This window comes from Strigops habroptila, chromosome 1, assembly GCF_004027225.2.
Source record: "Strigops habroptila isolate Jane chromosome 1, bStrHab1.2.pri, whole genome shotgun sequence".
NCBI lineage: Eukaryota > Metazoa > Chordata > Aves > Psittaciformes > Psittacidae > Strigops > Strigops habroptila.
This window is the reverse complement of record NC_044277.2, coordinates 123,764,743-123,779,882: the sequence shown is the minus strand read 5'-3', so window position 1 is coordinate 123,779,882 and position 15,140 is coordinate 123,764,743. Positions and strand designations below refer to the sequence as shown.

The following is a 15,140-nucleotide window of genomic DNA, read 5'->3' as shown; positions in this document are numbered from 1 at the left end:
ATAGAGCCCAGGTTGTGAAAATAAACAGCTTCTTGCAGAATTTTACTACATAAGTTTAACTTCATGTCTGTAATTCTGCTGAATTGATATGCATTAGCTCTAGAGAAATTGTTCATTGCTCAGCTAATTTGCACTCAGAAGTAGAGAATTTACAGTTCTTACGTGCTGAGTAAAGACAACTGTGGGTTGGTTCTTATAATTAAGATCGCATTTTACTGTGACAGGAAATATTGGAGATGAAAAGGCTGTGCAAAGAGAAGGATCTGGATGGGTCACAGTCAGGCTGCCACCCAACTCCTCTAACAAGGGCTTCACGCCAGCATGTTCCAAGTGTCTGAAATGATTTTTCTTCTAATATAGTGGCTACTAGCTGGCAATTAAATTTCTGTCTATACAAAATGAGTTCAGCTGGCTCTGCTTCCTCTCCCTTGAGAAACTCTTCAAGGTTCTAGGTTCCCACAGCCAGGCTTCCATGGCTTCAAAGGCATAATTTGGCACATGCCCACTGGGCATGCGTTTGTCAAAGTACACATACAAAATTTCACTGTTGAAGATTTGTGCCCCAGGGAAACTTCCACTCTGAGGTGAAATTACTTCTTTCCAAATGCCATACTTGAACTATGTAAGTATACACCCTTTAACATAAGAATAGTGACTTCCAAATGCAAAGACATAGCCTCTGATTTATAGCAAGCATACCCACCGCAGATTACCTCTTAAGATATCTGAAGGCAAAGTATTATAGCAAGAGCTATTTACCCTAGATTCTGCCTCATTACAAATTATCCTTGTACATTATGCTGGAGGAACAATAAACCAACCTCCTATTACCCTTACAGAGTGGCAGACAGATCAAATGCTCTCGTTTCTTACTACTCCTCATTCAGACAGCCATGGTGCTCAAGTCTAATCTCCCAAACAAGCCACACCTTTTAGAGACAACACAAGTACTTGCTGTTTTTCTTTCCCACCACACACAACTTGTTATGAGGGAGGAATACTGAATGACAAGTAGTACTCCTTCATGGAAAGAAACCATGTGAGGTTTGTTCATCAAGTGAGACTCCCAAGCAGCCTGCCCAGTGGCTGTCTTCTCTGAGAGCTCTTGTCGAATCTTCTGTTCTCATAAGCTTACTCCATTTAACAGTGTCATTTTTGACACACACAAGAAAGGTTACATGAGTAACCAGAGATGTCCTTGAGAAAGATTTGGCAATGTACCATGTCCTGATACACAAGAAGTAATGTTTGTGTCACTTGACTGCTGCTGTCTCAAACTAATGTGTTCAGACTGAGTAGTTGTCTAGCCTCGCACTTCAGTCAAGGGGAAAGATGGGCGGTACTAATTTAGAGATATCTGACTTAGATTTCTTTGTTAGGGTACAGTGACATGTTTCTGGAAGTGAAGATCTACCTCCATAACTATAAAGGAGACATAGACAACTGAGTTATCCTAGATGCCAGATTCTTAGACAGCTAAATCTAAAGAGGTGGACATCATCCAAGCAGATGAAACCAGATGCCTAGAGAACAGCTACATAGGGAAAGCAAAGATATGCAAAAAATTTCCATCTGTGACTGGGTATTTGGCATCCTACAGATTTTCTTCTGTGCCTGATTTATGAAGGATCAGAATAACTCCCAATCAGACCAGTTTTGCTTTTCAGTCACAGCTGTGGAAGTGCAGTACGGTGTTAGCACTAGAGATCCAAATTAACTGCTAATCAGGAGGGTGACATGAACTGCTGTGATGCCACAGAAGAATAGAACATGTATGCTTCAGGTTACTGCAGAGGTCATCCCTGTGCTCACCTCTCCAACTAGTTTTCATCTCGTGTGACGGATTCAGCAGAAAGGCTTGTGCAGGCAGGGTTGAAACCAGCAAAATAGGTAGACCCATCTGTCATTTATGTACCATTTGGTACATAAAATCTGGTTTCATTGATTGTTTCAGGGCAAGGAGGGGATGGGACCATAGGCACCTAATTAGGGCTTAGCTGTCTAAGCCAGCTTTGAAGATGAGACCTAAGCATCTATGTATTGAGCCCAGAGGAGCTTTGTTCTCAGAGAAGGACACTGCTCTGGAACTCACCTCCCACTTTGGTCTCACTGAACCTGAACCTCTTGTCGTGCAGAAGACCACTACTTTCTCAGCCTCATTCCTGAGGGCTTGTTTAAGATTCAGGAGAGTTTCTTTCAATGACAAACGGCTAGTGTCAGTGTTGCTATCTTTTAAAGCATTTTGTATTTGCATTAATGTCTGTAATGTGGCTTTTGATTCATTACAGCAAGTTTTAATTCATTACAACATACTTAGCTTTCACAGGACAGTGTGGGTTTGTCTGTAGACTTCCCTTTAGCCTGTTTTGTTACCTATACTATTCATTCCTTTGACACAGATGGTCACAAATCAGAGCTTGTTCTGGTTAGGAAGCTAAACCATTGATGGAGTTAGGCCTTTCTTGGCTGCAATTCTATGTATTTGCAAAGAACATGCAAACTCCCCTTTCTCTGACTGTAGATGCGATCAAACCACCAAAGACAGTATCTTTGCTTATGGCATCACATTTATTTTTGTTCAGTACCCCCAATAAGCTATCCTTTTAGGCATAGGTTCCTTTTAGCTACTGTATTTAGAGCTTTTTTCTGTTTCAGCTAGCTTGTTTTCTTGTACATGCATACACACAAGTACACCCTTACCCAAAGCAATAACCAGCAGTACCATCTGCCCACATTATTAAGGATTTAGGGTGTACTTTTGCCTTGTCTTAGAAACCTGTATTACCTCATCAAAGAACTTACTTGGCTCTGTTATCTCAAATGAAGGGTGGTGGTTACTTCAGTCACCTTCAATGACTTCTCCCAGTCTTCAACAATAATGCATCGTGTTCATCCTGCTTTTGCCCCTACAGGGTTTTCTACTTGCTTACCTTTCATTTATCTCTGTATTGCTTTATTTGGTATTAAAATACAGAATGGAGGTTCTGGGGCGAGACTTCTCTCCCACTGACACAGTTCCACAATCTTCTATATCCACACATACTAGACAGCGCAGATAACTTTTGATGAGCATATAAATGAAAGAAGAGATAGAGCCTTGGTTTTTCATTACTTTTGTCAACTCCTGCTATTTTTTTTGGTTTGTCTTTGTTTTTGTTTTTAATTTTTTTATTTCTCTGATACCTCAGCTTTTTTCAGTTGACTTTTTATGAGAACTGGTAACTTTAAGCAGCACGAAGGGAGAAGACACAGCTATCTAAGGACTGCAAGGAGATTACATCTAAATTAAGAGAATAGATGTTAAAGCCAGGTTTTTATCTGTCAAACAATCATCTCTGGAATTAGGCAAATAATGCTCTCACAGTTAGGAAGATATTAGCTGCTAAAGCTTTTAGATGCTTCCCTTGTCAAACAACATCCGATGGCCAACAGCCATGCTGACAGGGATTCACTTATGTCATAGATTTTCTTTGGGGAGAAATACAAAGAAGCATATGGGTCAGCATGACCCACCCCTTCATTACGACTGTGGAAATGCAGGTTTTTTACAACAGAATAACATCTCTGTGATACCTTGGTTGTCAAAAACCACAATTATAGTCATTGTTTATGCATTAGGGAAACCTCATCCTAAATCTGGCACCATATGGAGGTGAAAAGAGCAGCTGCTGACATTTCATGATAATCATTATGATCTAGCTGCAGATATGACTCAGCATGATGAGCCTGACAGCAACGGGAAAAAAAGCAAAGCAGCATTGGCAAGTTTCAAATGTCCCTTCAAGGCACTAGCCCAAATGCATTTCCAAGGGGAGAGACTTTCAACACACACAGAGTGGGACAGCTCCTTACGAGCTCCACATGGAAAGCCTGGACAGGACTCCAGGCCAACATAACCAAAAGGGTTGTTGATGTTTGTGTGTGTTGCAATCCAAGGGAGAATAATAATTAATAACTGCCTGGCAAGAGTTTTGGAATATTGTTTTTCCCCTCATTTTTGTGAATGATGAAACTATGCCAAGCAAAACTATGCAAGCAGCCCCACCTCCCTGTTTTCAACCCCTCTCTGAAGCACTAGCTCATCATTTTTCAGAGACTTTGGAGTTCAACTGATTCTTTTTGATCAGAAAATAACAGAGATATTTGGCTGCTTCCGTGGTATTATTGAGAATCCCTGAATTCTTACAACAGGCCACTACCTTCTCCACTTTCAATCTACCCACTTCTTTCCTATGTTGTTTGCAGAAAATCTCACTGTTGATGACCTTCTGAATGTTTTACTTTCTGGACTTTCTTTTGCCTCTCTGTTCTTGGAGTGTTGATTTTCCAAGGCAGGGATGCTCTTTTTCTGCATACATCTGAAGCACGGGTATGCTTTCACTGTCATGGATGAATCATTATGACAGAAAGACACTACTCACAACTTCAGGAAGATGCTAGACTATTGCTAGATATGAAGTTATGGTGCATTAGATCTGACAACAAATAGTAGTTTTCCTTATGCCATAAATATGTACTCCACATACCTTGTGTCAATCTCAGCCTTTTGGTCTGAAAGATTGTGTCATTTTTAAGGAAAAATTCATATACTCTAACATCTGACTTGGTGAGAGGCATGTCCATTAGAAAACCAAAATGCAAGTGCTTCCTTCAGAAAATGCTCATTTTGGCAATAGATGAGGAGGTTCAAGTCTCGCCTGTCTCAAGGCTGAGGTTCACTCATACTTTTATCACAAGGCTGTTCGCATCACCCATTCATCTTGTGGTGGGGATGTGCCTGAGTTAGGATAGATGCAATTCCTGGTTTGTAATGGTATAGGGGCCATGGGGCCTTGGGCAAAAATGATGCTAAGACCAAGCTTCTGGCCACCTTTTTGCCAATTAGCAGTTTGCAATTCATTGCTTCCCTGTGACTGAGGGCCTTAGTGAAGGATGTGACAGCAAAGTGTAGCTAATGGTTGGATAAGTTATCCTGGCCTTTGGAAGCTGGCCTGGAGGCTATTGGTTGGTCATTTCTCTTTTATAAAAAAAAAAAGAGAAAAAAGTATGTAGAGAATCAATAGAATAATAAATTGAGCTCCCTCCCCATTGATTTGTAGGTAGATGCTAAGGTTTTCAAAACACTGCAGGAAATTTAGATGTGTGTCACAAGCTCTCCTGCCCTGTTTTGAAGGAAAGTCTCTGTTGTTTTGGCTATTTTTGTAGATTCTTCCACCGCTCAAATATTCTGTTTGTTTCTAATATTATAGAAATTCTGAGATACAAATTAGAAGTGCAACTCCCCAAATTCCTGTCATGCCAATTCAAAAAGACCATGTTTACCAGCTAATAAATATATTTAATTTATTTTCCTGCCCACTTTTTGCTGTGTAGGAGGGAAATGAAGCTAAAGAGTCTATGACCTGTGCTCTTATAGTAGACAACTGAATATTTATGTGTTTATAATGGATACATGTTCAAGGTTCAGCATTGCTATCTGTACCTATTATTACTGTTGTGTTATCATCATTATTATTTTGCACTGTTATAGATACCCCTAAAGATCAAAGTCCTTTTGTATTAGACTCTGCATGAAGAAAATGAGAGGCCCTGCTCCTGTGCTGATCACATCTGCTCATGCTTCAGCTGCACAACCATTTTACTTATGAAGTAGCCTCTGAATGTATAGTGTTGGTCAGCAGGGATGGAAAATACATATCAGCTGAAGTTCTGTCATACCGTTCACCAAGTTCTTCAGAGGGTATGGCTATGGCTACATCTGTATTTGTATAATTTGACTTGTTTACATACTCTGTTGATCGCTCTACTGGTGGCTCTTTAATGACTTGGACATTTTGCCTAATGTATTCTTGCACAACATTGAGATCTTGTCTCTGTAAAGTCTAAGTATCACATGACTTGCTGTTCTGGAGAGAGTTCTCTGCACTTCATGACAGGGGATATGATTGTTTGATTGGTACTGAAAGTTTAGAGCTATATGGATAGGGAGGGTTTTCATCCTGTGTGGTGTACTGGAATGAGCTGAGGCTTCAGTGTTCTTTTGGGGAACTGCGATGCTAACAGTTTTGGTGCATAATTACAACAAATGTAATATTTCTTGCAGAGAAGCAATATATGAGTCTAATTTAACATGGATAATTCCGCTACATAATTCCTCTTCTTATTACTATTTGAAAACTAATATATGCCCTTCACAGTAAGATCACATCCATCGTGCAGTCAAATGACTATTACTTGCTGGAAAGGCCATTTAGATAAAGCTGTGGCATACATTATAGAACTGTTAACTCAGGACAGAAATGGCTGACACATTTACGGCTGAGGTGTCAAGAATAACTGCTGAGTTGCATTGTCTGTTCATGAGTTTTATTGCTTCATATTTTTAATATTTTTCATATTTCTAGTGTGATCTATTATAATGAACCAGGAAAATTACAAGACATTGGTTAAAACCTCCATATATTTATAACACAGGCAAGATCTAGCATTGTGGCTGGATGACACACTCTGTCAGGCCTATGAAACTGATACAAATAACACATAAGATTTTTATTCACCATCAACAACACTGCCAAAACTGCTGCAGTGTCTTAACTGAACCTTCTTTCCCAATGTGCCTTTGACTCCACAGCCTACAGTGGGACAACTGTGTTCATAGCAGCCACAGTTGGAAGAGACAGCTGTTTTGCCAGCTGCAATGTTGCAATCCTGATTTAGATGCCAAAGCAGAAAAAGTTGTTTTTTTAAACCAACAATGGTAGCAAAAACTGTCCTTCTAACAAATGTATGGTGTTATTCCCCAGTTCATTTTTAAGGTATTATATTTCTCTTCCTACGTAACAGTATACAGAAGGAAACAATAAAACTTGCATCACAGATCTGAAGAGTAGTTTTTGGGCTGTGTCCTCATGCTGGTCTAGAGGAAAATAAGGAGCAGGAGGCTAAGCCAAGAACATGTGTGGAGAGTGGCACCATGAGAATACTCCAAATTCCTGGTCCGATCCCCTCTGCTTTTTGTATGCCCATTCTAGGCAATGTGACAATGTGTTTGCTTACTGGTTATATCACCACTGGAGACAGAATGTCCTCAGGGGCTCCTCCAATGGGAGGATGATTTGTTGGTTTAGCAATCATTAACTCATCCCTATTTTTTTTAACACAAATTAAAATCGGCAGTAGAGTAGGCTCATGCTGCTCAGTGGCAGCTCCTTGGCAGCTCTTCATGCTCTCTGGTTATGTCCCCTATGCCAGCCAACACATGGACTTCAGCAATTGTTTGGAGTGCTTCAGCTGGCTTCTAATCAGACATATTTTCCCAGTGGTGTACTGGCAGGTAACTGAAAGACCTCTCAGAAAACATCTAGGATTTTCATTAAAACCACTAATGCATATATTAGCTAAGTTATTTATAATTGGAAGTAAGAAGCTGGACACCATGTACGCATGTATTTAATTATTTAGTAAAACGAGATTCTTGTTAGATTACCGAGCAGTTAGAACGAGCGTATTTAGGTACATGCAAATAGTTTCAGTTTAGGATGAGGTCACTACTCTCCACTGATTTCTGAGGCATTGATGGGAAGGTATCGGTAACATTCAAAAGGCTGCTGACAAGATCAATCAAAACCTATTATGTGACACATTATTTGCTTGGAGATCTGCTGTATTAAGATGCCATGTGGTTGGAATCAGATAATTTTAATTGTTATCATATGTAATTGTCAGCCACATAATCGTGTCTGACCGATCTTTAACAGTGTTTGTTTTTCAGACTTCTTTCCTGAGGCCTGAGCTCTTTGTAGATTACTTCAGTGGTCTTTTTAATATCAAAAGAAAGAGTTTTCAGAGACCGGACATCACAGTGATCCTACATCTGAACAATAGAGTGTCTGATGTTAAACCAACATTGTAATCTGACTTCCCCAAAAATTTCAGAGCTCATTACAAAATGCTGTAAAAGCAGAAATGGAACCTTTTGTTCAAAACATGCAAAAGCAAACAGACAGATTCTGCTTTTAGTCACATTGTTTTGAATGGATTTACTTTCTGTTTTTGATAATGTATCTGGCTCAGCAAGTTTCCGGAAGATATAATATGCTGCAAAACGGAAGAAGCAGGGGGAGGATGCTGAAGTTATTGATTATTATTATTTGATAGAAGCTGAAAGTATCAGAAGGTATACTGTGGTTCTAATTATTTCAAAAATAACACTAAGGCACACATGTGTTCCAAAGCATATGCAGTGACAGTATTTTCATGATCAGTCTGTTAATGCTTACTAAAATGAGTTCTATTTCTTCACTCTATTTTACTTCAGATTTGCATCTTACAAATAAGGGCTGTTTTCTCCAGCAACTTGTAGTGCTGCAAGACAAGTTGTACTGTAGAATTTACTTTCTAAATGTTTGATAAAATTTTTCTTTCATAATATCCCTTAAGGTAAGATTAAACAATGATAATCCACCTCCTTAGAAGATGGTTCTTAGTAAGCAATTTTCCTAATGAGGCATACCACAGGCAGATGAGGAAATGTTGGCTTTGGTAAATTTGCATACATTTATACTCCGAATATGATCAATTTGTCTGCTTATATGTTTTCACACTATCTCCAGTCATTCTTATGTTAAACAAAAACCTCTAGTTTTAGCTAAAGCATGTCTTCCTCTTGGCCTTAAGAGATCATAACGTGTATCTGGTATATCCCTGGAAAGTTTTTTCCAACAGATAAGCATCATTATTGTTAAAAAGACACCTTACTTTCAATCTCTGGCTTAAGTTTCCAGCCCATGGTTCTCCTGATAGAAGGAAGAGTCCTTTCTTACTTGGAATTTCTGTCCTGTGAATTAGTTATGTGTACAGTTCACCTCTTCTCATCTGCCTTCAGATTAACTAAGCAGATGGAACTGTTTATTTTTTAGGTTTTGGTTTGTTTGTTTGTTTGCTTACTGAAAGGAATTCTCCGTTAAACAACTTTGTGATTCTTTCCTGTACCATTCCCAATTTCTTTTTGACTGCCTAGCCTTTGGCATTGTATACCACCCTGCCAAACTCATGTAATTCACGGATTGTACTTAGGGATATATTTAAATGACCACTGGCAAAGTTGCTAAAGAATATTGAGCCTTACACAGAACTCAAGGGAACATTGGGATCATTCATTCAATTGCAAATCCCTGCCGATGCCTAGTTTTTTGAGATCTGTCAGCCAGTTTTTGATCTGTTTGATACATGTTTTACTGCTATTACACAATGCTAAAATCATAATAGTATGTCAATTTCTGTGGATATTAATTTAACCTTTCCTTTCTCCTTGTTCCTTCTCTTCTGTACTATTGCAGTAGCTGAGTACTTTCTACACAGAATAAATGCAGTTGAAGAAGTCCCACTGAAGAGACTTCATAGTATACCTGGCACTTCCCCTACATCAGGATTTAACAGCAAATAGTTTATTTGACTGTTGTGCACATTTTGTAACTGGTTGAATACCTACTTACTTGACTAAGCTGATATCAATAGAGGATCTGACGGTGTGAAAGCTTAACTGCATATATTAATTGCAAGTTACCTTCCAGTCTTCACTTTGATTTGAACAAAATATTATAGTATATATATAAAATATATATACTTACTATAAAGTATAAAATGAAAAGCCATTAATGACACACACAAACAAAGACAACATTACATTTGATTTTGTGGCTCCAAATTTCAAAGCACTACAAGTTTAGTTTCTCATGCTAAAAGCCGATCCATTGTAAGTGCTAAAACCAGCATATGTACTATTGAAATCAGGAACCTATGTTGTTGGTATGCTTCAAGTTACATAATTGAATGAGACGTGTGTAACCAATTTATCTATAATGCAATGACAAGGAAATTAGCTTCTACAAGCTTTGACTATTCAGTATGTTTAATGTACCTAGAGCCCCCAAATACATGTATTTATTACCAAACCCTGTGGATAAACAGAAGTAAATCGGCCCTGAGAAAACCTGCTGATAACAGCATTTTGTAGTTGGCATTCAAAGAAGTTGTTTTCAGTGCAACTACTGTAGAGTATTTGTACCTACAGTCTGAAAGACATTAAATACAAGACTAAGTAATGCAAAAAACTCAGTCCTGTAGCTAATATATATGAATACTAACAGCATGTATAACATAAATATGCCTAAATGCAGCGAAACTAATATGTAATTAGTATAACAGTATTAGGTAAGTGCAAAAGGAGCTAAGAAGAGTTAGATGTAGACAAGGTAAAGGTCTGTGTATCTCCATGAACTTCCTGAAGCTATTGCAGGTTTTCTGGCCTCCACATTCTATATAGTAGGTGAGGAATCCTTATGGTATCTCCAAGTGCAAGACTTTTTATTTGCATCAGATTTGATTTGCTGGGCAAAGGGAGGAGGATTTTTTAATTTATTTTTTAACATGCATATCTCTGGCAGCTCCTCCGTAGTTACTCATCTGAAGGAGACACTGAAATACATGATTTCATCAAAAATAACAAAGTAAATTAGGACAAAGTCTAGGAAAAGTGGTGTTTTAGTCTAGAAGGAATTTCAGTTGTGGACAAACATCTTCATTCTGCCCAATAAGAAATTCTTTTTGACTGCAGCAACCTCAGAAGTGGACATCAGGCACATCAAATGACTCCTGAACTTTGGAGGGCATTGATGCTCTTCAGGTGTGAAAATAAGTAGACGTATTGTTGCAATAACTTGGGATATTGACTATGAATCGCATGATGGCTCTTGATAATTTTCTTCCAGATCATTAATATGAAAGGGGATTCCCAAAACAGAAACACTTCACCTCCCTCAAACAGTACTAAAAAAATCCAGCAATGCAAACAAGCAGTGTTCACATACATGTGCCATTTCGTGTTCGTAATCAATGAGAAGCTTCTGTATACACCCCAGGGCAAAATCTGGCTCATCATATGTAACACTTTAACATTAATTTAGGATGATTAATGATCAAGTCAGTAGGTGTGTAATATTTGTGAATTCTATTCTACCACTGCTTAACTTTATATTATTTTTAAATTTGCAGCTGCCATGGAAAATGACCAGAAATCTACAATCTGAGAAAACCCATCCATCATCTTCAGGCAGTCTTCCAATCTGTTAACTTTAGCTGCTACTAATAAGTGTCTCAGTCCAGGAAAAGCAATTATTATGATGTTTCACAGAATAGCTTCCAGATAGCATATGATGTAAACTGCTCTTGGGCAACATTTCTTCTAAGGAAGCAGCCCTTTTTTTTTCTTCAGTAAGCAACTTCACCAATGCAAGTGTGATAAAAACAGAGGTAAAGAAGAAGAGCTGTTGAAAATTGGGATTGACTGTTGCTGCTGTGGCCATTTACACCTTCCAAAGAGCTGGGTCACAATGCGTTGTAAAGCCCTTGTTACAGGTTTGATCAGCGTGCAGACTCTTTCAGTAGGGATGAGAGATATTACACGTGATTGATATGTCATCACTGACATGTCACATCACACAGGGCCAAATCAGGCATCCTGTTTGGCTGGAGGTTCACATCTGGAAAGTGATATTTCACCAACTGTCTAACATACACAGCCAGCAATGTAGAACAAGCCCAAACTCAGTGCATTAGCATCTCTGTTTTTGATTCTTGCTATTTTGAGGCCCATAATAAAAATGCAGCATCATTGTAGGTTGCTGCCTGCAGTCAGTGCCCTGATCAGTATGCTTGCATGTGGCAACCACTTTCATTTTTTTCAGTGGTATGTCTCCACAACATGTGGACATGCTGCAGTGGCAGAGGGAGCTGCCGCTGGTGAGCGTCACTGTTAAGATGTTGGCTGGCCTGGAGAGATGGAGGCCTCTCCAAGGTAGTAATGGACCGTTGTTAGGTGACTTAGGTGGATATCCTGCAGATGTGACAGGCCAGTGGATGAACTCAACTGAGCAACAGAGAGCTGCTTCTTAGAGAAGGGGAAACCAAAAGAGGAGAGGGTCAAAGGATCAGTGTATATTTTATCTAGGACTACCTTCACTGCAGCCTGATTTCTGTAATGAGTGACCTCTGGTGAGAGATGGGGAAGGAGAAGTTGACAACTCATCTGTGACAACAAACATACATCAGTAAAGCTCTACTTTAGGATCTTAGAGCCAATGCATTTAGGATCGGTCAGACAATCATATGGTGGCATCTCACAAAACCTCTCTGATAGTTTCAGGTGTTGGTTGATAACACACCTCTTTATTGAAAGTTGCTTACTACTAGTTCCTGGCTGTTCCTCACACATCCTTGTAAGCAGAAGTTAGCTCATGAGTAACTTTGGAATCAATTCAATCTGCCCTGCTAGACTCCTTGATCTTGATGGCTGTTGTTAGCAGGTGACATTCAGCATGCTTCCAGACACCCATCTACCTCATCAGACTGAATGACTTGTCTTTTCAGTTCCACTTCTGTAGCATATTATAGATCGTCTTGACGTGTTTGGATTTCTGATTGCAGGCTTGCTTTCTGATCCTTGAAGAATTTAACACTAAGCGGAAAGCACGGTCTGGATTCCTTCTGAAAATTTCAGATTAATGTGTTAGATCTTTCTTCATAATGTGTAATCCAAACCTAGATATCCATTTACCTCCCAAGCAAAATTTTGGCCTTCAATGTTATAGTTAAGTTGTTTGGTAGGAGAAATAGGATCAACAGGACCATGGTATACATACAATCTTTGCCAGGCTTAAAAGCAGCTGTTCAATATATCAAGGTGTTTGCTTTAAATCATCAAAGCTGTTTTGGCCAGCAGATGTGCATCCATACAAACATATATATATTCTTAAAATATGTGTAGGCATTCAGCCTAACATATATATATATGTGTGTGTGTTCCTTATATATATTACTTGGATATAATTTGTACGTTAATTCCTCCTAATAAATATGTAAAATTCCTTCTTACATATACATATACATACATATATACATGTTCCTCCTCAATATGTCCTCTTGCCTTTAATTGTTGAAGACTGATAGATGCCAGCAAACAATCTGGGTTTGATGTCTAGTAAAAGGGTAAGATACATTGCCGAAAGGTCAGCAGTTGCAGTTTGAGAATTCTTGGCCCCTTGGACACCCTGCAAATAAGTGCCTGGAAAGGCTGATCTTGCCATAAGGCTTGTGAGCTGATCGGAGTTTGGCTACAGGAAGGTTTATGCTCTGTGCAAGTCATAGGCAGTTTAAAATACTCATCGCCTTAGTTACACGTCCTTTGTTCTCTTGGGCAGTAGTTCTACTATAGTGAGATGGAAGATGTTAAAATTAACTATTTTCCCTGGGATAGGGGGAATGAGAGCTGCTGCCTTACCAGGTGTTTTTTTGCTTCATGTGAACTGTTTTTGGGCATAACTGATGTAATGTATTAAAATGTGATCATGAAATTGTGAGCAGGAAACATGTAGTGATAACTGCTTGATTCCTGACAGCATGATGCTATCTGTAATGACGAGAAAGGTGAAAATAAAAATTGCGTTTCCTATGTGACAGATGCTGTGTAGAACTAACAGAAAGTCCAATAGTCAGATGATTTCAAGGCTAGAAATTATTGCAAGCCTAGTGAACTGAAAAAGTGCTACTTCTTACTGTCTATTATAGCAGAAGAGTCTTTTAATTTAATATGTAAATTAAGATGTGCATGAGCAACAAATATTAATTTAAAGTCACGCTTTGCCATTAATTTGAAACCAGAAATCATCACTGCTTTCCCAGAGACATTCATTTTCAGTGAAAGTGACTCTGGTCTCTCCGGCATGTCTCTTTTATGTTATTTTACAGCAATGTGCTCAGCCTGTAAAGTACAAACTATTAATGAATATACATTTTTTTCATCCTGATATTCATTTTTTTGTATAAGACAGTCTTGTTTCCTCAATCTTTTCAGACCTATTACTCAGTTTATGTGCATAACACGTCTTTGACAGTTCTATATCTCTTCCTAAAGCAAAAAGTCAGAGGATAAAAAAAGGTATTCTTATGTCTAAGTGAAAATGGCTCTGATCTAGATGCCACTAAAGCACAAATATAACAGTGCATATTAAAAAATAATAAACAAATCACTCTATGCAGAAGACAACATTCCAGACGTGCCAGATTGTATTCAAGTTCATACGAGCCTTTTATCTGACTAATTTACCCTCCTGAGAGGTATGGGAAAATGGGTGGCATTTTTTCAGTTTTGTACTTTGCAACTTAGTGAGGTCCCCAAATTAATATTTCCTTACATTCTTCCTTTGTACTCACTGTATTTGTCAGAAGAGTTGTGTGAATGAAAATAGATCTGAATTCTGCATTGCTTTTGGGGGTTGGTTCAAAGAGGGTTGGCAGCTAAAGAAAGATCTCACCAGAGACTTCCATGACTTCTAGTCAAATCATTAATGAAGACCTTTAGAACATTTTGGTCTTCTGCCTTTCTGAAGAGAAATAATGATCCTACTTTTGAAAAAGGTTTTGAAATTGCCAGGGATGTAGCTATTAATCACTGTTATACCTCCTTACAAGCAGTAAGAAATGAAATACTGTTTAACAGAAAGACTCTGTTTTATTATATTTACAACAATGGAACTGGAATATAACCTTTTTATTTAAAAATCAAGCCACAGATTAAGTTTTGATTGCAGTATTTTGTACTGAAAATAAGAATAATGGAAGCAATTAAGTATTCATAGTTGGGCTCTCATACAAACACCTTCCATGGTGAGCCTGTTTGTGCAACTGAGTGTGCCATACAATTGTTTTTATTACCTTCTTATAAAACAGCCTGTATAAAACACTTCTTTTTTGATTGTTTCTTTGTGTATTGTTGAGCATGTTTGCATTCTAAAAGGCTTTGCCTCATTAAAGCAATTGCTATAAACTTGCTGTAGTTCGCTGCTTTTTTCCCCTCTTCTCCCTCTGAGCACTAGAAATACCCATAAAGAGCTCTTGCTCAGCCGGGATGTTCTGTGTCTCCCAAAGCTAGTGGTGGGAAGCTTCATTCCCAGGACAAAAAAAAAAAAAAGGAGATTTTCTTTAGCTGGAGCATCAGAACAGCAGTGAGCCTGAACAGAGAGGGGAAAAATGTGGTTGAACTCTGCTGGCTCTAGCAGCCCCTGCCTCCTTCTTCTGATGCAAAC

At 38.6% G+C, this 15,140-nt stretch overlaps 1 long non-coding RNA gene across 4 annotated transcripts in view; it reads left to right on the top strand.

The window, feature by feature from the left end:
• LOC115608156 overlaps positions 1-14,881 on the top strand; it is a 39,714-nt gene extending 24,833 nt beyond the window's left edge. For all 4 annotated transcript variants that reach the window (XR_003991449.1, XR_003991450.1, XR_003991455.1 and 1 more), the window contains one exon: positions 11,053-14,881. This is a non-coding gene — a long non-coding RNA (uncharacterized LOC115608156). The remainder of the gene's footprint in view (positions 1-11,052) is intronic.
• Positions 14,882-15,140: the final 259 nt, after the last annotated feature.